The following is a 26,077-nucleotide window of genomic DNA, read 5'->3' on the forward strand; positions in this document are numbered from 1 at the left end:
CAGAAACAACTCTAATTGACATGAAAACACTTCATTCTTTTCTCCACAAAACATCTGCTTGTGACAGCCTGCGCTTTGCAACCTGAACCAGCAGCGATCTCTCTCTCATGTATAATGTTAACATTAAGTGAGGCAATAGCACTCATTTCCTCAGTTTATTATTACACACACTAGTTACACAAAGAAAGCAATCTTACACAATTCACTTCTCCAGGGAGAGCCAAAAAAGAGGAAGCTTCCCCCTGTGGGAATGGAAAAGACAAACACAGAGTGACAGGAGAGCTGTGGGCCGTTTGGAAAATATAGACAAGGCTGCAAAAGTAGCTCGCTGTTGTTGGTCACGTCTGGATTCTTTGATTCACCCCAAGATCAATGTAGGAGTTTAAAAAAGGCGGAGACAGAAGACCGAAACGTTTTCAGTTCGATACCAGCACAGATCTATGGAAGCCCGTTTCTGCCACAGAAAAGAAATATCCATAACTCAAAATTTCAAGTTATTTTCTTAAAATTTTGACTTATTAACTCAAAATCTTGAGAAAAGTCAAAATTTTGAGTTATTTTTTATCAAAAATCTTCTACTCAAAATATTTTTATTGAGTAATTGTGGATACAGTTTACAAAAAAAGACGAGAATAACACAAAAAGTGTTTACATTGAATACAAAACAGAACTTCTCATGTTAGAACATTGGTAAATAAAAAGAGAGGAAAACAAACAACAAAACAACAAAATAACAAAAAGCCACAACCCAAGAAGGATTATGATATTAACTAACCTTTTATGTTTGTCAAAAATTCGAGTTATGGATACTTTTTTTTTTTTAAGTGGCACAAACGGGCTTCCATACATATCACCTGGCTTGGAGTACAAGTAGTGATTTAATACCAGTGTTTAATCAATAAGCTGCATTACTCAATTTAGGGGAAGAGACTTTAGAATTATTATTTTATTTGCAAGCAAACTTCAGGCTTTAACTTAAGCACCAATTTTTAAATGAAAGACTTACATCTATAAATTTAGTTTTTCTTTTTTTAAGGTTGTCGGTTCAACTTGACAGCAGTTAAATCACTCACTACTCTAAACATACAAAGCAACGTCTTCATGAGTCGCAATCCTAAGCAAACGATTTGTAAGCTGTTTTGAACTAATACTGCACAGACATCTGATATAAATACCAGAGACGCACTTCTGTTCACACGCCGTATATATGGTAGGACGTAAAGCACGAAATGTGCGATAAAAAAAGAAGATGCACGCAAGGAAGAGGTAAAAATCAGTTTAGTCGGATTCCAATCAACTCACTTCTCCTGCTTTTAGTTAGACGAGAAAATCAACAATTATCTGCCCCGAGAATAACGTGTCAGAGTTAAACATTAACCCTTTAAGACCTACCATAGAACCAAGTCCGCCAGAGCTTATATTATATTTTTACATGCTGTGGAGCCATTTTTGGGAGCATTTCAAGTTGCTATACATCAATACAACCATTACAGCCTAAATTTTAATAATATGTCTGCATTAAGTGCATAGTAATTACATAAATTGCAAAAAAGTGTAATAAACTACAAAAAAATTGAAAATCGTTTTTGTTTTTTTAACATATATTTCTAGTTAGAGAAATTTAAGAGGCTTATCCCTCAAAACTGTAAATACAAAAAAGTTGCACAAAATAGTTTCTAACAACAGGAAATTTATTTTGAGTGTCTTCATAGTTTTATTTTTGAAATACACCAATTTTTATATACTGCAGGAAAAACGAAAATAAATATTATACTGCAAATTTGCAAAAAAGCAGCATCTGCATCAAAATAAACTATTTCCAGCAGTGCAATATGAGTCCTAAGCATCCCAGAAACCACACAGAAAGTCATAAAGTCAAAGATAACTTTTAAAAACACCAGTATAGGCTCATGAGGCCCTGATGGTAAAAAACTACATTTCCGCGAAAATGACGTCACTTCCGGTTCCGGGCAGGTCATGGCGGACATGCGATAGTTCGCATTGACGTCTATTCGAACGTAGGAAGTGTTACGAACAGCTGATCGGATCAGCAAAGCGTGTTTCTGGAATATTATGTTTTTGTTGCTGCAAGTGCTTTTTATGCAGTTTTTGCAAAACTATATGTGGAAGGAAACTGTGACCGAGGACAAGCTGATGGCATAAGATGTAAGTACAACTCCTCCGGTTTCATATGCAAAAAAAATGATTGCGCTAGCTTACGTTTTTGCAGAGCTACCGGGATTTAAAAATAGTTGCGCAAAACGGAGCGTGCCCACTCTGACCGGCTTTAAAGGGTTAATAAAGACATCTTCTTTCTAAAAATGAAAGATCTAAGACATCTGCCAGTAGATGGATGGGCTGACAAAGAGAAGTGGCACCAAAACCACATTTTAAATTTCTTTCTATTTTCCCGTCAAGGCTAACAAATAAAGACGACCTGTCCTGCGTCACTACCAAATGTCGCACGATGATCCCAAATCCCTTCAACGAGTCAATTATACGTCTCCCCAAGCACTGGCAGAGTATGTAAAGCCAGGACGTTCGGTGGCCTCAGGCTGACTCCAGAGGAAGCCGGCACAAACGACAGTCTAGCTCTGACTACAATGACTCTGACACATTAAAGTGTCTTTGAGGTATTTTCTCAAAAACTCCTAAAAATCGGCGCCTGTTATTCTGACCTGACTTGAAAGAAACGGCATATGACCAACACTAAAGACGGGAACTGAGAAGCAGCTCCAGTAAAGAACAATTTCCAAATTGTCCAATTCATTGGAATCATGTGCCGTTGTCAACTCTTTTTACTGATGCTGGCAGAGAGAAGGAACCCGAGTGAACAACAAAACAAAGAATTGAAGCTATGAAGCAAAACTGAAAATAGAATAAAGGTGAATGAAGTCTTATCAGTTCTGACCAACAAAGGAGGAAAACTGCGTTGTTACAGAGGGGTTATGGCAAAAAAATAGTTTAAGAAATATGTTCAATGTGTGGATGTGAAGCGTATAGATGTGCTTGGTAGGTGGCATTTCCTTCATGACACACACACACACGCTTCCCCTACTTGAGCTGACTTGCATGCCGTGACATCTGGTCAGTGCTGAATACGATGTTCAGGGAAGTAAAGCGACTATGCTGTGCATAATGGAAGGAAAAAGAGAAAGCCGTGGAATAAAATGCATTACTAGAATTCCTTGGTTCTCCATCAGCGTTTTCCTCCATCAACAATGGGACAAGAACTTATTCTAGTACAGCTCTGCCCTCTGGTAAGGAGACGTTTAGTGCCAAAACACAAGAACAACCAACACAAGTGAGAATAAATCCAAAGTTCGGGTTTTTCTGGGCATATTCTACTAAATTCCTAATAGTCGTTTGCTCTTGAGCTAAATAGAAAGCTGCTGACAGTCAGTTTTGGCGTTGAATGAAACTAAAAAACAATGGCACTGGCCGTGTGTGGAAATGAGCTCAACTGTGATTCAATGCAAAATAATCTGCAGTGAATTTATCCTCTCATCCCCCATTACCGCATCCCCCCATGGCTTCATCTGGGAGAGACACTGGTTGAGCGAGGCTGTTGAAGATACCCACCTCCCTCTTCTCCCAGCACTGCCTCAGGAATGCTTTTCTTCTCCTCCCCTTAGCCCCATGTGTAGACGCCCTCTCTGCAGGGTGTGTTTTGCATGTAAAACAGGCTGCAGATGCTGTCCGCAAAAGGGACCGGGAGGGACAAGGGAGACCGGGACACAAGGAGGCCCCACTGCCATGCCACCCGCTTGGCCTCGCCTTGCTTTGCTGCCACCTCCTCCCATAACACCTCTCATTACTTTACCCCTACACCCCCCTCGTCCTTTCCATCCCCGGTTCAACGTGCCACCCCTCCGTCAGCCCCCATCGGCCATCCCTCTGCCACCCTCCTAGCACACGCAGTTGTGCGTCTCCCTGGAAACAAGCTCTAGTTGGTGTATGGAGGCACGCTGAGTTCACACAGACACGCTCACACATACACCGCTCTACTTTAGCGGATAGAAAGACCTGAGACTGCATTCGGACAATGAAAAACAGAAAGAAAGGGGGGAGAAAGAGAGTGATCACCTCTAATAAAATGGTTCTTTACAATCCTGTTATCCATATTCGGCTTGACACGACTACATTCAGGGGAAATAATTAACAAGTGCATGGCGGACATTAATATTGCATTTGACAGGAGACAGGTGGCTGGCTGGGAGCAGATGTTAGGAGGCAGACTGAAGAAAGAGAACTCGAAGGGATGAAAAATGGCAAACTTTTATACTTTAAACGTGTCATCCCTGGACTGTCAGATCTTCTGATTTAAATGCGTGTCTGTAGTTGCGTTAAGGTAATCTCTTAGTTGCTGTAAACTCATTGTAAAGTTTTTACTTTAGCTTATTAAAACTTTCAGTACGAGGTTGTGTTGGTTGGACAAACAGGAGCCGTGTGAAAACCACTAATTCCAACATGCTGTTTTTATTGGACTTGATCTGCAATCGACACTTTCTAAGCAACATTGTTGCAACATTGTTGCTTAGAAACGGCTCCAGAAGATGAATCAGAAATTTGTTACTTTAACGTTCACATTTCTGTGTCAGTAGAGAGTTCATCAGTTCACCCCTCTCTCTCCACATCCTCAGTCTGCTGCACACAAAGCTCCACAGTGTGGCCAGTTGTAGAGGGTGCAACTGTGATGACATAATGGGGTTTTCCATCCACTCTCAGGATCTGTACAGTGCTGAACAAGGTGTGGTGCAGTGTGAGTGAGAGAGAAGGATAATAACCTTTTACTTTTACAGTACACACACCTCAGACGGGTGTCCCACAGTCCCCAAAAGCACCTTTGAGCTGATTTCTCACAGCGTGTAGATGTTTGACAAACTGCAGTGCAGGTTTTCAAGATGCTTACATGGTGTTTTGTGTGACGTACTGCACATGTGCCACATCTGACAGCAACTTTAGAGAGATTCAAGTCTTTCTGAATGTCCTCTGAGATGCCTTTACACAATAAGGACATATAAAGGAACCATCCATCCAATACCAACTACCAACAGTGGGGGTAGTTGTTGGTAGAAAACCAATTAAAACTAATCAAAACCAATTAAAACTAATTCCATACGCTGAATATTGACGCTTGAATTTCTCGTTATGCCTGCTGCGCTTGTCGACAGTTGTTCACTGTACTGTATGTGTGTGTCTCAAAGGGGCCTGCAGAAAACATGTGGGTCAGGAGGCAGGGACTCTGGGAGTCTTCATGCTTTGCTCCACCATTTGGAACCACTCTCAGCCTATCACTAATTCCTCCTTCTTGGCAGCTCTACAGTTTACCCTCTCTCTCTCCCTTTCCTCTTTTCATCAGTGCTGGCAGTAGAACTGTAGTCCACATTCTGCACTAATTAACAACCTTCAGAGAAAGACCACCAAACTGGTGAACTGGCACACTCAAAGCACGCTTACAGTTAGACTCTCTTTTACTCTGTAATCTTTCTTAGTTCTCTATCCTCTAGATTCTGTTGTACTGGAGGTTGTGCTGTATGTGCCAATGCAACTAAGCTAATCTAAAGAGAACCAGTTTGAGAACCAGTTGGCTCAGTGAGATGAGTAGCTGCTTTGAGACCAGGAAGCCTGGGTTTGAACCCTGCTCATGGTAACATTTCTTTTCTAGGGCAGGGATAGCTCAGTAGGTAGAGTGGTGGCCCATGATCAGATCATGATCCTGAACTGCTACCCTGAGGAAGGTACCGTCCCTACACGCTGCTCCCCGGGCGCCCAATGGCTGCCCACTGCTTCACAGAGTGAATGGGTTAAATGCAGAGAGGAATTTCCCCATGGGGATCAGTAAAGTATACAAAAAAATAAAATAAATAAAACTCCACGCAAACATAAGAGACAGCTCGCAATCAAATTTGCATAATATTTCTCTGACTTGTAGCAGTACATCTGTTGAGAGTATTGCGGTGCTTTTGCCTAGTTATGAAGAGACTCGGAAAACTTCAGGCAAACAATATCATCCAAACCAGGTCATATGGTTGGTGGGTTTACTTTGGTAGAATATTAAGAAACTCATGAGTTTCCAATCCGGTCGTTAAGTGATGACGTGACGAATCCTACTATTACCACTAATCATTTATTTAAGCTCAGTTTTTAAAACCTTAGGATGTAACTACAGCCCAGCCCATGCAGCAGTATATGAATGACTAACCTCGTATTGTGGATGGATTATCTCAGTTGTTCTCCTGGCTGAAGTTTGGTCCTTTTACAGCATCCTGCCATGCGATTACATTTGTTCCTGACCACCGAGAACACTCACGTTAACTTTTATCCAGTGGAAAAAAAGTTAGCTTGTTTATATTATGCTAACATAGCTGTGTCGCTAGCGGCCACGTAGCACATCATTATATACCAGCTAGCCAAACTTCAGTAACCCTACAAACGTCACTGCTGTTTAGTTTTCTGTCTTCATTTATGTTGGAAGTGATAACAGAGCCGTACATTTGAATTTGTTTCCAAAACCCCGCAGTCAGGACATGCTATATTGTATTTAGATAGAAGCTAGCGAGCTAACTTCCTGCTAACTTCTAACTCCGTTAAATGTCATAAATTCCGTTTTCATGGATGCCTGGATGTTAAACTCAATTGTTACACCTGGTAGAGCAGAACGCTGATCATTTTTATTAAAGATGAAAGACTTTAGACAGTTTTTCAACTCTCAGTAATGCCATAGTGATCGTTTGATATATGGACCTGCAGCGGAGTTTAGGCCCAGACACGGCTAGTGACGTCAGACTGAACGATCGGATAGGTACCAAAATAAGCTAGAAAGAAAGCGATTTAGTGGTAAATCTGGCTTTTTAAGCCTTCTCCTCCACTCAGCGTGCACATTATTAGAAACCCAGGGAGAAAACGAGACATGATTTATCTACTAAAGATGGTAATTAACTTGTATGTTACAGGTGTGTGATGTTGGAATATGTAAACAACATGAATACATCTCCCGTCATCAGATCAAGGGAGGATCAGGGTAACTCAATTTGCTGAATCAATTCAATTCCACTTTATTTATACAGCGCCAAATCACAACAACAGTCGCCTCAAGGTGCTTTAAATTGTAAGGTCGACCCTACAATAATACACACAGAGGAAAACTCAACAATCATATGACCCCCTATGAGCAGCACTTTGGCGACAGTGGGAAGGAAAAACTCCCTTTTAACAGGAAGAAACCTCCAGCAGAACCAGGCTCAGGGAGGGGCGGGGCCATCTGCTGTGATTGGTTGGGGTGAGAGAAGGAAGACAGGATAAAGACATGCTGTGGAAGAGAGACAGAGGCTAATAACAGATATGATTCAATGCAGAGAGGTCTGTTAATACATAGTGAGTGAGAAACACCCAGCGCATCATGGGAATCCCCGGCAGCCTACGTCTATTGCAGCATAACTAAGGGGTCATTCAGGAGGCTCTGCCTCCCATCCTACTTTTAAATACAACAAGTAGGCCTGCAGTGTGAGAGCGAAGTGCTCTAATAGGGTGATATGGTACTACAAGGTCATTAAGATAAGTTGGGGCCTGATTATTTAAGACCTTGTATGTGAGGAGCAGGATTTTGCATTCTGGATTTAACAGGAAGCCAATGAAGAGTCACTAATATTAATACATACATTTTCCATGATGCTATTGTCTTTTTTTTTGCCTTCAAATGAGCAAAGTAATATTTAAGATGGCCAACATGCTCATAAGAGTCTATGCTATACTGGAGCGCAGACACACACAGACAAATCCACACACTGCGTCAAAACCCCGAGCTGCTGGTCAGGAGCATCAATTGAGTCTCTGTTCAGTCCCTTTGCCTTCCTCGTCTACACTGCCTTCTTCCACCGCCGACGTCCACACCGCATAATTCGTCATAGGAAAGCACAACTCTCAAAGGAAACAGGCAGCCTTCAAAGCAAGCTTGACTTAATATGTAGTACAGTGCTGTTATCCAGTACTCAATTGTGTATCTCTCACAAGTTTCTCACCTCTAATTGTAAATTCTTAGAGTTCCTTTAGGAAAGTTGATGAATACGAAGGTGTGGCAGGGAGGCTGCTGACTTCTCAAGTAGTAGATTTGTACGATCGCTAGGAGACTTTGCAAGCAGAGAGTACCTTGCAATTGGAGGAAGTGCATAAATTGGAGTCACAATGCCACCAAAGACGAAATCAAAGACCAGCACTGGGCAAAGGAAGTGGCTCCAGATAGGGCTGGGCCATATCATACCGTTCACGGTAACACCGGTATAATGTTAGGAAATGATAAAAAATAAAATATCACAATAGAATATGGGTAAAACCCACATGTGCAGTGCCTTTGTTTACATACGCACATGGCGGAAAAAGCATGGCGGCGACCGAGAACGAGAAGAGCGAAAGTGGATCGTTGAATGAAACGATGAACCAGAACTGGTTTGTAAAAATGCTGCAGCTTCAGTGGTGTGGAACTGGTTTAGCTTTCGTCAGATACACAACAAAACACTATTTTTGGTAGCGCATGCTAGCGGGCCGTCGTTATTACCGTGTTGTTTGGAAAATACGGCACTTAAAATCAATCCTTTGATTTTTCTGAAAGTCGACAGAGCCCCTTATAATCCCGTGTGCCTTATGTGTGAACTCTGGTTGTGTTTACTGACCTCGAAACGATTTTATGTACACGGCGCTCGAAAATCTGTCAAACGTTTCAGTACGACTTTGCTAAGCTACGAAGCCGCACCGCTTGATGGATTGTGGGAGCATTACGGCTATCGTAGGCGGAGCCTCGCGGAGTGATACGTACTGTGCTTCAACAAAATATTACCGAATATGTCGGCCAGTTTCCACTGGAAATGCCTTTTGGTTAAACTGTCAGCAAAGAATTTGCATTTGCACTGTTAAACTTTTATATAACTTTAATGCACATAAAAGGGAGAGGTGGACAGGTTCATGTACCTGGGTTGCACTTTTAGCAGTGACGGGGATGTGGAGCATGACGTTAAGTGCAGAATTTGGAAAGCATGGGCAGCCTTTCAACGATTACGACCTATATGGATGACCGCCGCACTGCCTTTATCAACCACGTTGCGGCTCCTGAAGACCATCGTTATGCCGACGGCACTGTATGCAGCGGAGACTTGGAAATCAACTGCAAAGATCAACCGCCATCTTGACGTCTTCCAACAACGTTGTCTTCGACGGCTGCTCAAGATCACATATCGGGATCGCGTTACCAATGAAGAAGTATATCGCCGTGCGGGAGTAGAGCCGCTCCATGTCCAAGTCACCAAGCGTCGGTTCAGATTTGCCGGTCACATCCTTCGGCTACCGGACCCGAGACCTGCCCGTGTCGCGGTTCTGTGGGACCCGAAGAATGGAAAGAGACGGCGAGGAAGACCTAAAATAACATGGAGGAGGACTTTCCTTGAAGATTTACGTTCAGTCGAACTGTCATGGGATGAACTGCCGCAATAGACCGAGTTCGCTGGCGTTCTCTTGTCGCCCGATGTGCCGATCGGCGCGGGAGGATCTAAGTCTAAGTAAGTCTAATGCACATAAAAAACAGCTGCTTGTTTAAGTGAAAATACATTGATGGGGGTTGTTTTTGCACTAATATGTTATATCGTTATCACAAATTTTCAAATGTATATCGTGATAAATATTTTTGGCCATATCGCCCTGCTCTAGCTCCAGACGACCTCAAAGCAACCTCGAGTAAGATACTACATTAGTGTTTTGCTCGAGCTATCAATCCCCCCAATAACTCTGCATAATGGGGAAAAAATCTAAAGATTAGTAGCGCTGCATGAATATAAAGCAGCACGGTACTGACGAAGGACTGAGCCGACTGTATAACTAAACAAGAACTGCAAGAAATGACAGAAGCATTCAGGAAAACCAAAAACACAGACGGAGGATCAGGCGGCGTCGAGGGGCCGATGCTTTTAGGCCTCCTCCACAAACTCAGCTGCGGGTCAGAAGCCTGGCAAGCACCCAAACATATAAAGCGAGAGGTGAGGAGTAAAGAATGAAGGAATTCAAAGGAGACAGTTCGCCTTGTTTCCCAAAGAGATGCACTGGCACGCCAGTGATCACAGCCTCCAACGTTAAGTGACTCTGAATAGAAGCGAGGCAACGGCGAGAGGACGGCACAACAAGATCACTGGACCAGAGCGGGGCGAGCGGTGCTGGCAGTACCGCGGCATTGTTGCGGGAGCCGAGGAGGAGGCCGTCGCGGCCCGAGCCGACCGCTGGCCACGTGCTCCTCATCGAGGCCCGCGTGAATTATTACATTTCAGTCTGTTATATTTCATCACGGCTCATTACAGACAGACAATCGAGCTCGAAGAGGAGCGCCGTACTCGGGCTCCGCCCAGATGCCCTCGGAAAGAGAGAGAGAGCGAGAGAGAGTAAGAGAGAAAGAGGGAGAATCCCTGCACTCTCCCCTGAAAAGGATAGAGGAGGATGGACAAAAACACATTGTCTGTGGATTTAAAAAGGAGGCTTATGGCTGCTATGAAAAAGCAATGTGCTTTTAGAAACGGAGGAGAATGAATATGCCTGCTGATGCCCACTCAATGAGATGTACGCTGGTGGAGCCATAGAAAAGACGTGAGAATTGAAAGGGATGGAATCTGAGGCAAATGACACTTGAGTGTTTGGAAATAACTGACAGCTGCACAATGGGACAGCAAAACAGACTGCAATCTGCTCATAGCTAGATGAAAAGACAGGGAGTTGAAAAGAAGTGTGACCAAATACATACAGAGATACTGTCCATTCACAGCTGAGCGGATAAACAGACAGCCGTGAAAATGGGCGAGAAAGGTGAGCTTTAACTATAATAGATGACCCGAACAATGAGATTTGTGAAACAATTAGGCAAGTATACGAGCGATACGAGAAGTGCCGTGACGATTCTTATTTACCGCATTCAGTCTCTACACGTTTAAGCAGAGACCGAACGCTCAGAGTTTAGGAGAAACTTTTCACGTCGTTAGACCGAAGCGCAGCCTGACGATGTATCCCTGAGTGAATATGTACAGTCACTGTGTCTCTATACAGGCACGTCTTCTTAATCTGTGTGTGTGCAGAGAGGCAGAGAGGTATTAAAACACACTCCTCTTGTCACTCGCTGTTCGCTGCATAACACAGACATTTTCCATTCTGTCAGTGCGAGCAGCGAGCACACTGGCTCCTTCTAAACTCAGCCGCCACTTCATTAAATGACTTCAGACTCTTGGCAGAGTCAGTGGGAAAAGTCTATATTAACTGTGTGTGAGATCCACGGGGTGACCAACAAAGGCCATAGTTGTTCCTCTGTGTTGGGTGCTGCTTGGGGAACTTCTGGGGCCTATTAGGGTACCCCCTCCACTACCCCAATGTGTCTACCACATGCTCCTGTTTCTCCTTATCCTCACTCTTGACTTCATACACCATGCATACATGCACAGACACAAGGATGCACAAAGCTATGCTGACCTCTGCCCTTTTCTGTAGTTGGTCCCAGAATTAGTAGAACTGGACACAGCATGAAGGGGACTGCGACTGTTTAGACTGGAGAACGCAGCGAGGCGCAGGTTCTGGTTCCTGCTTTCGCAGCCCAACATGACGACCGGCAGTCTGATGGTACCTAATGGCCGAGCGGTACTGTTGCTCAACCAGGTTGATGTGCTGGATCATTTGGGAGCAGATGGGCAGAACTGTCAGTGACACCAACAACAGCACTCCGCATATGTTGTAATGCAAAATCTGGCGAAAGACTTTATCTGTAAAAATCCCAAATTATTAGCATTCAAACAAATGTTTCCCATTAAATCCTTTGTCATAACAGCTTATTCAGCCCAGACTGCGGAGCCTGGGTTTAGCTGACATTGAGCAACAAATGCAGTCGTAACTCTATTAAAGTAACAGCAAACAATCCTTTTCTATAATAATACAGCACATAGAGGTGGGCGATAGAAACGATATACGATAGAAACGATATAAATTTGGCCAACGATAGAGATTTTGACTATACGGCTCTATCGCAATAGCGCATGTTGATGATGTCATCAAGCTGCGCCTGTTTTGGTCGAAAGCATCGCAGCGGCCAAAACCATTATCATCTGCAAATTATGCCGACAGTCACAGCAAAGAGATGAAGCACTTTTGAAATATGGGGAAAGTCAAAAACTGTGCTTCCTCCACTTCCGTAACATTGATTCATTAATGTTGAATTCTCTGCAGCTGCTCTATTCCCATGTTGTTGCAGTATATTAATAACTAACCTCGTATTGTGGATGAATAATCTCAGTTGTTCTCCTGACTGAAGTTTGGCCCGTGTATAGCATCCTGCTATGCGACTGCATTTGTCCCTGACCACCAGAATCCCTCATGTTAACTTTTATCGAGTGGAAAAAAAGTTGGCGTTCATCCTCCAGCTTCACTGTGCTAATGTTATGCTAACATAGCTGTTTTGCTAGCAATCACGTAGCACATCATTATCTACCAGCTAATCCAACTTCAGTAACCCTGCAAACGCCACTGCTGTTTAGTTTTCTGTCTTCATTTATGCTGGAAGTGATAACAGAGCTGTACGTTTGAATTAGTTTCAAAAATCTCTCAGTCAGAACATGGTATGAAATGTTTAGGTGGAAACTAGCGAGCTAACTTCCTGTTAACTTCTAACTCCATTAAATTTAATAACTTCTGTTTTCATGGATGTTAAACTTAATTGTTACACCTGGTAAAGCAGCAACGCTGATGATTTAATTAAAGATGAAAGAATTTAGACCGTTTTTAACTCTCAGTGTTCGTTTGACTTTGGGACCTGAAACAGACGGAGTTTAGGACCCAGATTACTCCGCGAAGCTCCTCCCTACGGCAGCCGTAATGCTCCGACAATCCATCAAGCAGTGCGGCTTACCAAAGTTGTACTAAAACAACAGATTTCTGCAGCCAAAATCGGTTCGAGGTCAGTAAGCACAACCAGAATTCATACATAAGGCGCACTCTCGATTTTTGAGAAAATTAAAGGATTTTAAGTGTGCTTATAGTGTGGAAAATACGTTATACAGAAGAAAAGAATATATCACAATATATATCGTTACCGCACGTGCTTCAAATTATACCATGATATGGATTTTAGGCCATATCGCCCAGCCCTAACAGCACAACTGATTAGTAGATTTAGTAGCTCAAGTTTCAAACTCCTGGATGTGTAAAGTGTAATATTATTACTGTCTCATTAATGGTTTCACACGTAGAGACAAAGCCACAAACAGCTCAGACACGGGTGATCAAATCTATTGCCGATGACACTTAAACAAACACAGGGCCACAAACTCGCACGCACAGAACGAGATCAGCATCCAACAAACCACCGACTTCACCGACAAAGGCACAGCAGGCAAACAACCGACAATTAATCAGCTAGATTGATCCGATACGCCAGTTTGTGTAAATTCTGCCATGACCTTTAACCAATCTGGTGGATTTATTTGTTCTAATTAAGCAGATTAGGGCCACATGCCTTTGCAAATTAAGTCATTTATCTTCATGTGACAAGTTAGGAGGAAAGACCAACTGCCCCCAAGGAGAAAGGGCAATTTCTTCAATACTGTGAGGTCTGTCAAAAAGGTTCAAATTGGCCCCCCACATAGAAGGACAACACACTGCACAACTGGGTTGGTGTGTTGAGCTCATTTGATATTCCAGCAGTGCTTTAGATTGTGTTGCCACATTTATAGCACTTCCTATGATAGATTTCTTCATACGTGTTGTAGTTGTCTTTACGTGTACGTAACGACAACTACAGGTCAAACATACAGCAAGTATCTGTTGTAAAAAGCTGCTCCTTTGTCACAAGGGGTCAGTGTTGCATTGTTGACTGCACAGAGCCCGATGCCCTTCCTGATGTCTCCAGCCATTAAACCAGTGACCTTACCCTTGTCATGGGAATGTGTTCACCACTGCACCATACAGGCACATCTGCTGTATTACACAAAAGAAAAGCTGATGGACACGTTCCCGTGCAACAACGTCAACGGTTTTTTAGACACTGATTATTCCCCTCACAGTTTAAAGCTTGGCCAAGAGGTTAAAAATAACCCACAATGTCTAAATCTACAGAGGCCGGAGCCGAAGGTGGACTGAGCCAAGTAAGAGGCCTCCTCACGTGCTCACACGTCCTCACGTCCTCACGCACGTGCAGTGTCGCGATGAGTGTGCGTCACAGATGCAACCTGAACTTGACGAGATGCATGCGATCGACACAGTCCTGATTCCATTCAAGCTTCCTCGTGAACGCTCACAATCAGCCTGATCCTACAGTTCATACCAGAGTCCATCCTCGTTGTTGCCAGAATTTCACAAAGCACACCTTTGACTGGAAAGTCTTCATCAAGGGAAGTTTTCTTTGAATTAAAATACACCACAAAAATGTTAACACACACATCCACGCAGCCACTAACCTTTAAGTGACTCCCATCACCCTGAGCCATCGAACGCATTACACAAGGAGATTCAGAATGAAGGAATAACACGAGGCAACAATATGGCTCAGTTCTTTTCACCGTGGGGGTTTCACCCTGTGTGGAGATATAAAATACTACATCCTTCCTACAGAATATCAGTACTCTGAATAGGCCTCTCTGTCTCTAATCACTTCTCTCTGTGTCATGCTCTCCATCTTTCTCCCAAACAAGCAGACCCCCCGTCCCCCCTCCACACACACAGAACAGTCTCCTCTAATCCACATCCATCCTCTATGCGGAACGTCGTCCAGATTGGTTTCCTTCTAGTCTAAACTTCCAACTTGAGGTCAGGCTTTGGGATCACAGGGCCAACAGAAGGTCATGTAGCTCGACTTCTACAGACGGAGCGAGCTCGTTAGTTATTCGTCTGCCCTCAGTTGCACCTTTTCACATCCCTAACATGCTGAATTCTGTTGTTAATGCTGTGTTAGCCGGCTGCTGCACTCAACATGATGGGACTTTGGATTCACTTTTGGGATCTGTGGCAGTCTTGGTCACCTCCTGGATCCATCCTGGATGGATGGATGGATGGATGGATGGAAGCATGGATGGATGCATGGATGGATGCATGGATGGATGAATGCATGAATGCATGGATGGATGAATGGATGCATGGATGGATGCATGGATGGATGGATGGATGAATGGATGCATGGATGGATGCATGGATGGATGAATGGATGCATGGATGAATGGATGCATGGACGGATGCATTGATGGATGAATGGATGCATGGACGGATGGATGCATTGATGGATGGATGGATGGATGAATGGATGCATGGACGGATGAATGGATGCATGGATGAATGGATGCATGGACGGATGGATGCATTGATGGATGAATGGATGGATGAATGGATGGATGCATGGATGAATGGATGCATGGACGGATGAATGGATGCATGGATGAATGGATGCATGGACGGATGGATGCATTGATGGATGGATGGATGGATGAATGGATGGATGGATGAATGGATGCATGGATGAATGGATGCATGGACGGATGAATGGATGCATGGATGAATGGATGCATGGACGGATGGATGCATTGATGGATGGATGGATGGATGAATGGATGCATGGATGGATGCATGGATGGATGAATGGATGCATGGATGAATGGATGCATGGACGGATGAATGGATGCATGGATGAATGGATGCATGGACGGATGGATGCATTGATGGATGAATGGATGCATGGATGGATGGATGCATGGCAGACTGGATAATGAAAATTTAAAAAAAAAAAAAAAAAAAAAATCCAGGAAAGTCCAGGAAGTGAGTGATCAATGTCTATTGTGAGGATTAGTTTAACTAGATAAGATCACTACACATTTATTATTGTTTACTTATTTTTTCTGCATCTTAGACTTTATTGATTCTTAATTGATTCTTCGGTTCTTACTTATTTTACTCGTTCGGACTGACTGGCTCACACTTTGTGTTTTTCATTTTAAAAAAATATTAGATTTCTCAGAGTAACTACAACAACTGAGCCAAGCAACTATAAAGCACTTCTAGATCAATATTCCAAACAGTACGCAGCCCTAAACGTGGTACAAATGGTTGTCTGTGTGTTTTTTGCAGTTTAAAAACAATAAAATCTCAATTTGAATCCTATAACTTAAGCTGACTGATGCTCTGTCATGTAAAACACTGTCTCAGGGAGTGAGTAGAGATTTTTAAAGCACATCAGTTTGACTATTCTGCCATCTAGAGGTACAATATAAGAATAGCAGCCATGATTACTTGGAGCACTGTGGGGGAGCATCTAGCGCTGACAGCCTACGTGTACAGCATGTGGATCTGAACATAAAATGAACTTCACATATCGCTGTGGATCAAAACTGAATGGAGAAAATCTTCACTGCATTTTTTTCACTCTGAATTTAACCCATTAAAGCAGAAGACTGGGAGATATTTTACTCTACAATAGGAATCACATTTGAAAATGTTTGCTTGACATTAGTTAAATATATGTAGCATTTTAAAGTTAAGTACATGTTAATAAGTGTACAATTAAAGGCAGGTTAATTTTTCCATAGATAAAATAACATTACAAAAAACAAAAACCACGACCAGCAGTGCCGTGTAATTGCTAATAATTCAATACATGAAATAATTGCTCAGTATAAAAATAATTGCAGGTGTTGTTAGCGGCGATTTCACATTCTTGAGAAGTGCTTGAGGTTAAATAAGTGCTTGAAATCCAACCTTTAAATGTCAGAATAATTAATATTTGTAATTTAGAAAGCTCTTGTGCGCATAACGACACCATCTGCGTGCAGCCAGACTGCTGTGACGCAGAAAAGTAACGGTGTGTCACCTGTATGGAACGCCAGGAGTGCCATAATGAATTAATTAAATACACCATTAAATAATTAATTAATTGTGTCAATAATTAATTAAAATTGGAAATAATTAATTACATAAATATTTATGACATATGCAATTCATTAATTACTGACATATTTAATTAACTAATAACACATTTAAATAATTATTGACAGTTTTAATTAATTATTTAAGGATTTATTTATTTAATTCATTTTTTGTCCCCTTCATCTCCTTGAAATAATTTTATCTGTCAGCATCACCCATCAAACTAAGTGGGCGGAGTCAAATCTAACATTTGATTGGTTGCCTGCAAAGTAAGTCAAGACAGGTCGATCCTAGATAATTGACTGCTTGTGTGGACTTGGGGCAGCCAGGTATCCCATAATGAACAGGCAGCAATGGTGGTGGTGTACAGTTGTAAAATACACCGTTTTTTTGTCACCAGCTACACTTTTAACAGTGTTTTAGCTGTGAATGTCGTGGTTTGCAAAAGTGCTCAGATGTTTTCAGAGATTTCACTCACTCTGCTAACAGTCAGCTGACAGAGAGCACCGAGCTCACAGCCCCGGTGTTCCAGCTTAACGGGGGGTGTTGAGTTAACCGGTTTGTTTACATATTCCACTCTCTGTGTTCCACATGTTGCATTAGCAGATTCTCATTTTCACCGAACGATCGTCTCTTTCCACCTGCTCTTGTGTCTCTGTGCTTCTGTAACATAAAGAACGAGCTGACGTGTTTCTCACGAAACCAGCGATCAGCTCAGCAGGCCCTCAGTTTACCTGCATGCATCCTCCTCCTCACCTGTCAGCTGTTTAACACCTGCTGCTAATTCAAGAAACACGTCCACGTGACCTGGTGATAGTCACAGTTTAACTGTGCTCGATATAACACAATGTCGGCACATTTTTCTGCACAAGATAAGTAAATATAGTTTTTCCCAAGCGCAGAGCTGCTGGAGCTTGTTTCCCAACAGAGCACTTTATAGGCGAACCCACTTCATCAGCGGCTGACGTCCAATCACCGGCACAGCTTTGAAACCTCAGCTGAGTTTTAGCTCTCAGTGTTAAGCTCTGGACTTAATTCACTCAGGTTTTGTCTGTCGGGTCACGTTTACTTTGCTGTTTTATTTACAACTGAGCAAATCGGTTTGGCTGAGGTTAAAGTTACGTTTCATAACTGCACCGTTTTACAGACGTTTAATGGTTCACTGGCACATGTGTTAGACTGAACCGTTCGCTTTTCTTTATCTGGTGTGTTTTGGATTTAACAGTGAATCTTGAGATTAAACTGACTTTTAAAATGTTTTTATCCAAAGAGGAAAGAGAAGGCGCATTTCCACAGAGAGGAGCAGAGTTTCCAACTACATGTTCATCATGCAGATGCAACCTGGACAGAAATATTATATCATCTGTTTTTTAATAGTTATTCAACTGTATTCTAAGCACCAGCTGTCTGTTAGAATTTTTAGAGTTTACTTAACTAAAAATAAATGAGGTTAACATATAATTTGTGTGATTTTTTTTTTTTTTCCCTTGGTCATATTTATTTTTTTGCTTTTTTGGTCAAGTTATGTTTACCTGTCAAAGGTTTGTTACAAACTATGAAACACATGGTGCAGACTCCTGGATGTTAGAAGAAACTAATACTGCTCATGAATGAGACTAAAGGCAGGAAGGTGTCCTTTAAAACTAAACTTAATAGGACCTCCCTATTTATATCATAGTTTATGACACAGCACGTGTATTTCAGTAATAACCTACTGATTTCAGTGTAGTGGTGAACAGTCACACAGCTCACGTGGGTGTTATCTGTGATACTCCTTAACTATAATTTATCCAGGTTAACTTCAGTTAACCAGTCAGACAGTCAGACAGTTCTTTTGCAATGAAAAACATAAACGCTCAATCGCTGGTAGGTTCCCGCAGTGCCAGCTGTTTAAATTACAGCTGCTTATGCAGTAACCATGGTAACCACAGACTGAGCGGCTGGATCGACGCAGGTCAGACAACAATTTTACATATATGATCTTAAAACAGGACACAGCCACTGTACGTGCTGGCCTCATATCAAATGTGAACGCAGACTGAGTCTGTTTGACGTTTGTTTATATCTAATCTTCCTCTCAAACATTTAAACAGCAGCGAGTCTGCAGCTGGAACACAAACTCAAACTGTCCGAACAGGTTTGATCGTTTCTTCTTGAGTGTATTAATTTGGTGATTTATTAAATGTATAACTGTTATTCTAATCTGCTGCTGAGTCTCTGACGCTGATGAAAATGCAGAAAACACAGATCACACCTGTTCAACCAATCACATTCATTCCACTTTGATCTGCGACAAACTGACGGTTCATCTCTGTTACAGTGTTGCGTTAGACTGCTATATTTTTGTGTTCTTTATGCTGTAGATTTTCATGTCTCTGGAATAGTTGGCAGTAATAAGGATGCTTTTCTGTAAAATCATATTGATATGACCCGTGAATTATTCGTAGATGACAGTTAGATTAGTCAGCTGGGAAACTCTGTGTTACCTCAGAGAGCTGAAGATATCGTGGATATGCTGACCTCGCTCTGTGGTGTACAGGTCCGTTTACCCTCATGATTAATATTCACAATAAAAATATTAGCCGAACATCATGAAGTCTGTATGTGTGTCATAGTGTCGAACAACCTTTGTACAGTTAAAGCAGTTACTACATGACGGAAACACCAACGTTATCTCTTTTATGCGTTTATCAGGTCACGCTGATGACTGAACAAAAACCCAAAGATCAGCTGTTAATCGGAGTTATTTGCTCTCTCTCCTCATTAAACATGTTTTTAATGTTAGTTATAATTCAGAATTATACTGAAACATGTAGGACACATAAGAACATCAGGGAATAAAACCCTGATAAATATAACCTCAGTAAAATAAGTCAGTGTCAGCGGGGGTTATTACAGTTGTGTACCAGGCCTGCGCTTTGTTGGCGGGAATAACAGCTCGATTGCCTGCGAGGCGAGCGGGTCTATCCCCCGCTTTGCCGTGAGACTGGGCAGACATCTCCGAAATCATCGAAGCACTTTTGCAAAGAGGCTCTATCTTGACAAACCGACCAGACACATGAAGATTAAACCACTACATTCTCGGCTAAAGAAATATTAAAACTGTATTTGGTGACCAGAGATGGGCAGTAACGTGTTACAAGTAACCTGACCGCTGCGGCACACCTGCACCAGGGTAAACCTCCGCCTACCCCACTCCTGCTTTACAGGTGAAAATAGAGCAACAGGACCGCTAGTCTTTGACTTTATTTATTTTCTGCTGTGTTTTACTTGCATCTATTTGAAAGACTGAGTGTAAACACACAAAATATTTTATTTTATGTGCTGGAATGTGCAGAAAATAGGTTTAAATGTTAAACTAATTTCTTCCAGTCAGAGAATGTTGCAGATAATTAAATGTTTGCTTGATGCATAAAGTTAAAAGATTAAAACTAATAAAACAAGTTTTAAAAAGAGACTTTTCCATTTGATTACATTTTGTATGATGGTAAATCGTGTTTTTAAAAAGTAACTAAGTAATTAAGTAACTAAGTAATTAATTATTTTTGAAAATAAGTAATCAGTAAAGTAATCAGTAATTAGTTACTGATTACTTTTTTCAAGTAACTTGACCAACACTGTTGGTGACACACAAACAGAGTTTTTCCAAAGTTCAGTTCTGTTAGTTTCCACATGCTGGTTGTTGTGCGCTAACAACAACGGCCACCAGGCCAAAGCAATGGTTTTGACTCGATCAGCGTTAGCCCCGCCCCCTGAGTTTGATGGGTGAGGTTGACAGATAAAATTATTTCATGGTGAGACCTGAAGGAGTCAACTGTGCCAAAATGAATTAATTAAATACACCATTAAATAATTATTTAAATGTGGCAATAATTAATTAATTAAATTTGTAAAAAAAAAATAAATCATTATTTCCCATTTTAATTAATTATTGCCACATTTAAATAATTATTGCCAATTATTTAAATGTGGCAATAATTAATTAATGAAATTTGCAAAAAAAAAAAAAAATCATTATTTCCCATTTTAATTAATTAATTATTGCCACATTTAATTAATTATTTAATGGTGTATTTAATTAATTCATTATGGCAGTCCTGGCATTCCATACACCTGTATCTCTTTGCGTCCTGTAAATGTTGCATGTGAGTAACTTTGACACCACTAGAGGTCGGAGTTCGACCACTTATGAACAACTGTGAAAAAGCCCGTAGTTGCCGCATTAATGACGCTCTTTCAACAAAGTAAACAACGGGATGAAGAATAAAAATGCAAAGAGCTCAGATGAGCTGTGTCAGATCTCAGAGAGATCTGACACAGCTTTTTCAGCAATCAGACTGAAAGTAACAACTGTTCCCACACAAAGATGATCATAAAGCATGAGTGAAACATCGCACAGGCAACTGAAATCTGCTCTTTCTGAGATACACATGACAAAACATCACTCGTACCAGAAGACATCAGTCATTTCTACCCTTGATTTTTTTAAATGTAAGACATAAATAACTTTCTCCTTTTTTCCCTTTACAACACCAACTCGTGTTCTTTGTTTTCCACAGACCACTTCATTTAGTTTGATTTAACTTTGCTTTCTTTATATGTACCGCACCGGATGTGAAGATGCAAACTCATCTTCACAGAAGAAAAAAGCCCCATTTGAGCAAAGTGGCACACTGTGCTGCTAAAAAAAAAGCGTACCTCTGGGAAATGCACCGACATGTCTTGACGTAGACTCTCAGGGGAGTTTGCAACACCAAAACATTGCAATGTCAGCAGCTGACATACCTATCAAACAACAAGACACACCCTACAACAGCTGTAGTGACCTTAAATCAGGCAAAGACAAAGATTGTGCATCAATAATGCACAGCTGTGAAGTACAGCAAACAAATACAGCGTCTAAAAATATGCAGCAGAAAGCTGCACTGCATCGAGGTTTATTAATAGCCCAAGCTGTACTTTGTGTTCCCCTTTTTAAATAAACTCTTAACACAAGTATAAATGGGTTTTTTTGTGATGCTGCCACTTTAAGGTGTAGAAACAAACAAACAAAAACAAATAAACAAACAAAAAAAGATGTTTCATTGACAGCCACGGAGCAGAAGATGACAGCAATGTAAACAAGTCAACAGTTCATTTGGCTTTAAAGTGTAACTCATGTAACTGCATCCCTGCAGGATGTGAGCTGGAATAATCAGCATCAGCGAGATGTTCTTTCCTGCAGAGCAGCTGTTAAATCTCAGAGATCCCAGTCCAGTTGTGTAGTAGACACATCGGAAAACACAAACCAACTCATCTGCCTCCTCTGCCTCCTCTTCCTCCTCCTGCTCCACTGAAAACATGCCAGCAGTCTTCGCTTAAAGAAACTTCTTCTCACACCGACTCGTCATTTCTACTCGTGTTTCTCACAGGCCGACGTCGAGCAGCATCAGAAACATCAACAAGCCGTTTAGTTTGGCAAAGTGCTGTTTTCTGAGAAACACACAGGAGATCAGCTTTACCGAAGCAGCTGATATCAACATCATCTGTGATATTACAAGAACCATGACAGCGACTTCTCAGAAGATCAACTTTCTACTCAAGGTGAAACTCCAAAATGAGTCAACAACTTAATTCCTGATGCGTATCACCGTCACTCACGCTCACTGTTGTTAACCAACAATAACTGATAAATAATGCAGAATGTTATTATGTGGTTCTCTATTATTCTTTTACCCTTTGTGTTTGTGTTGCCTCTTTTTTCTTCTCTATATGTAACATCAGCACCGAGTCAACACCTACGATCGTTATCTTCGTCTAACCCACGTCGGGGGTCGGCACGTTGTGTATTCAAAGCAATCTAACCACCAAAACACTGCGGTCTGTAAGTCACAGCTGACATTTGTTTGTGTTTAGGTGCTGTGATGGGAAACGACGACGTCAGCGTGCTTCGTGTACTGTCAGGGCGGTTAACCTGAAAACAAACAATTCTCATTTCCCCTTCAACGCTCTCGTCGCTGCTCGAGGTTATGAGCAACAATAGTTTTTAAATGTTGCGGTGTATGCTAGCAAACGTAAAAAACAAACAAACTCTTATTTCCTCAGAGTATTTCTGTTTTTAACTGACATGCAAATGCAACAAAACCACAGTGCGCCTTGTGCGTCCAGCTGTTATAAAAGCCGCACACTTACCGGCAGCTGATGTGTCACGTGCAACACAGAACAAACTGTGACATAGGCGGAGTTTTTACGTGATGACACGGCCTGCTCGCTCTAAAAACGTTAGAAACAGAGCGATGCAATTGTGAAACTGCGGGGATCATTTCTCACCTTTAATTATTAGATTCTGTTTGAGGGACAGATAAGATAAGATGAGATGATGGGTAACTTCACAGAATTTCCCTGAGATCTACCGGATCAGTTTCAGTGGTAACAGGTAACAGTCGCACACAGCTTGTGTGAACTGAGGCAGCCAGACGACAACAATCAAACTAACACATGTGGGCTGATTTTCTTGTGTAACTTTAAAGAGTAAAATAATGCCTTTATTAGTTGCACATTTTCACAATTACATCATCTTTGGAAACTGGTGGCAGCATTTGGAAATTTCCCAAATTAACGTTGGGAAACTGCAGATTTGGACAGTCTTCATTATATGGAAAATAACTGTGAAAAACACGTCACTCTCTGTTCTGTTAAACATGTAACTTTGCCAGTTTAGTGTAAGCAACTAAATAATTCCAAGTAAAATATACCCACAAGTTTACTCTTCGGGTTTATATTTGACCCTCTCTACTAGAGGTGGGAATCACCATACATCCCACGATACGATATTATCACAATACTTAACGCACGATACGATATTATTGCAATTTTTTAAAAATATTTTGCGATATTCAGATTCTGTACATAAAGGTAAACTTTATCAATATTCATTTTCTCTAATATCAAAGTCTCACACTCAGTCTTTCTCTCATTTCAGTTTGATTGTTGACAAACTGAACGGTTTGTATTACAGTCTAGTCCAACTTAACTGAATCAACCATCTGGTACAATTATAGCTATTCTGAACTATGCAGTTTATGAAAACTATGCAGCCCCTTCAGCAACTGAAGAATTTGAAAGTAAATTAAAACAAAATATAATTTTACATTAAATAAAAAAGTTTTAAACTTAATTAAAATAAAACATGTCTTAAATTAAAATAAGTAAACTGTCATGTTTATTAAACACATTTGGACAGTGAAGGAATGTCAGGATTCAGAAAAAGGATCAACATGCTCTGAAGTCAGAGCACAAAAACTTTTTGTAACAAAGTATCGATTTCTGCTGTCCCTGTATCCATACATTATTAGCAAACAAAATATCACCATGCTACACAGTATCCATTTTTCCCCACCCCTACTCTCTACCATGGTGTCGCTTTCTATCCAAAACAACATCAGCAAACCAAAAACTGCCCGTAAAAAGAGCCAAAGGACGCATGCAGACAAGTAAATGCAGCAACTGTTAAGCTTTTACTGGCTGTTAGGAGACAGCTGAGAGGAACTTCTTCAAAGAATGAGCATGATACCATCAAGAAATCAACTTCACAGACCACAAAATGAAATGCGTCACATTTCCAGAGAAGTTACAGCGAAAAAAGTCACAAATTGAAGCCCCCCCCCCCCAGCTCTGACTGCCTGCCAAAACTTAACCTGATTCACTTTCTCAGCCACTCTGACAGGAAACTTTCCCTCCCCCTTCTGTCTCGGCCCCTCCTTCGCTGCAGTGGGCGTGCTGAGGGAACACAGCGCATGCAGATGTTGATGTTCCACAACGAAAGCTGTGCCCACATCCGCTCTGAACCGAGCAGTCTACAGCAGGCTGTTCACACTCAACAGTCACACAGCAGGCAGTGCTCCTTATCGCCACTGGAGCTCGCAGAGCAGATCAAGAGTTTAAACTTGGAGTCTGTAAATCCCCGAGTTTAGTGTGAAACACGCAGGAAATCACATATTTAAATGAAATTAGAGAAACAGGTGTAACTTGACTCGTGACTCTGATTTATGCTTTTTAATACATTATAAGGAGCGTTTTCAACTCCTTTCTCGTGTCCTGCAGAGTCAAATTTCCTCTCAAACATTTAAGGCAGGCTTTGCGTAAGCAGCTCCTGATACCTGCTCTTATCAGCGACCTGGCGCATTCACAGGCTGTGAGCAGCCTGATAACAGCTCTGTCTCACTCAGGCAGCGGGCAAACGCGGAGTGATTTTTACAGAAGCTCCATCATTAGCCTGCTCGTTGAAATTACTCCAAGAAATCAAGGATTGTTCAGTTTAAACGGCCAGGACCAAGCTCTCTCTCTGCCTCACACACATACATGTCGACAGGAAGAGGGGAAAACAGGAGTGACCCGCTCTTCTTTAAGGAAATCTCTAAAATTGAATTCAAATCCCACCGACTGATGAAAAGTCTCGCTAATCGTGCTTTTAGGTGATGCAACAGACACACTTTGCTCGAACTACACCGAAACGATCCACTGGAGACGTGCAGCAGCTACAAGCCGTTTCCTACTCAGCACTGGAATTCACCATATAGTGCCGACGTCACTCGATACATTGAGGCAACTTCTGGCGACAGTTACGTTTGCTCTTTCTGGACTGTCTCCAAACACAAACGCATTTCTCCTCCACACTGTTAAATAACAGCTGTTTTTGCACCCACTCCACTATGAGTAACGACAGCACGCATACAAACGGTGGGGGCGCGCGCACGGTGCGCGAGACACAAACACAGAATGGAGACAAACACGGCGAGCGTGTAACACACATAACTGCGTCTCACCTGTTTTGGGTCGTGTAAGTCTCTCGGCTGCAGCACCACCGCGCTGTTTCGTAGTAAAGACGGCGGACGAGCTTTAAACCAGCGTGTGGAAGTTGTTTACAAAGTTTCACCGTGAACTCCGACACTCTGATTGGTCAGAGTAAAGTTTAGTCAACGCCCCAAACCTCGGTCACCGGGCCGAGTGTCAAACTTGTTTCCCGGACTCGCTGCATTCATGTAACACGAGAACACTACGCTGTAAACGTGAAGTTTCATGTGAAACGTGGAGGCGATTGCCCACTTATATTTGCTTTAATTTCAGTTCAGTTGTATTTATACAGCGCCAAATCACAACAACAGTCGCCACAATGTGTTTTATA

At 41.8% G+C, this 26,077-nt stretch overlaps 1 long non-coding RNA gene across 1 annotated transcript in view; it reads right to left on the minus strand.

Moving 5' to 3' along the window:
• The window catches only part of LOC118454565 (uncharacterized), a 123,838-nt gene extending 98,009 nt beyond the window's left edge, over positions 1–25,829 (minus strand). The window contains exon 1 of the long non-coding RNA XR_004843788.2: positions 25,719–25,829. This is a non-coding gene — a long non-coding RNA (uncharacterized LOC118454565). The remainder of the gene's footprint in view (positions 1–25,718) is intronic.
• Positions 25,830–26,077: the final 248 nt, after the last annotated feature.

This window comes from Neolamprologus brichardi, chromosome 7 (genome assembly GCF_056152115.1).
Source record: "Neolamprologus brichardi isolate AB-2024 chromosome 7, ASM5615211v1, whole genome shotgun sequence".
NCBI lineage: Eukaryota > Metazoa > Chordata > Actinopteri > Cichliformes > Cichlidae > Neolamprologus > Neolamprologus brichardi.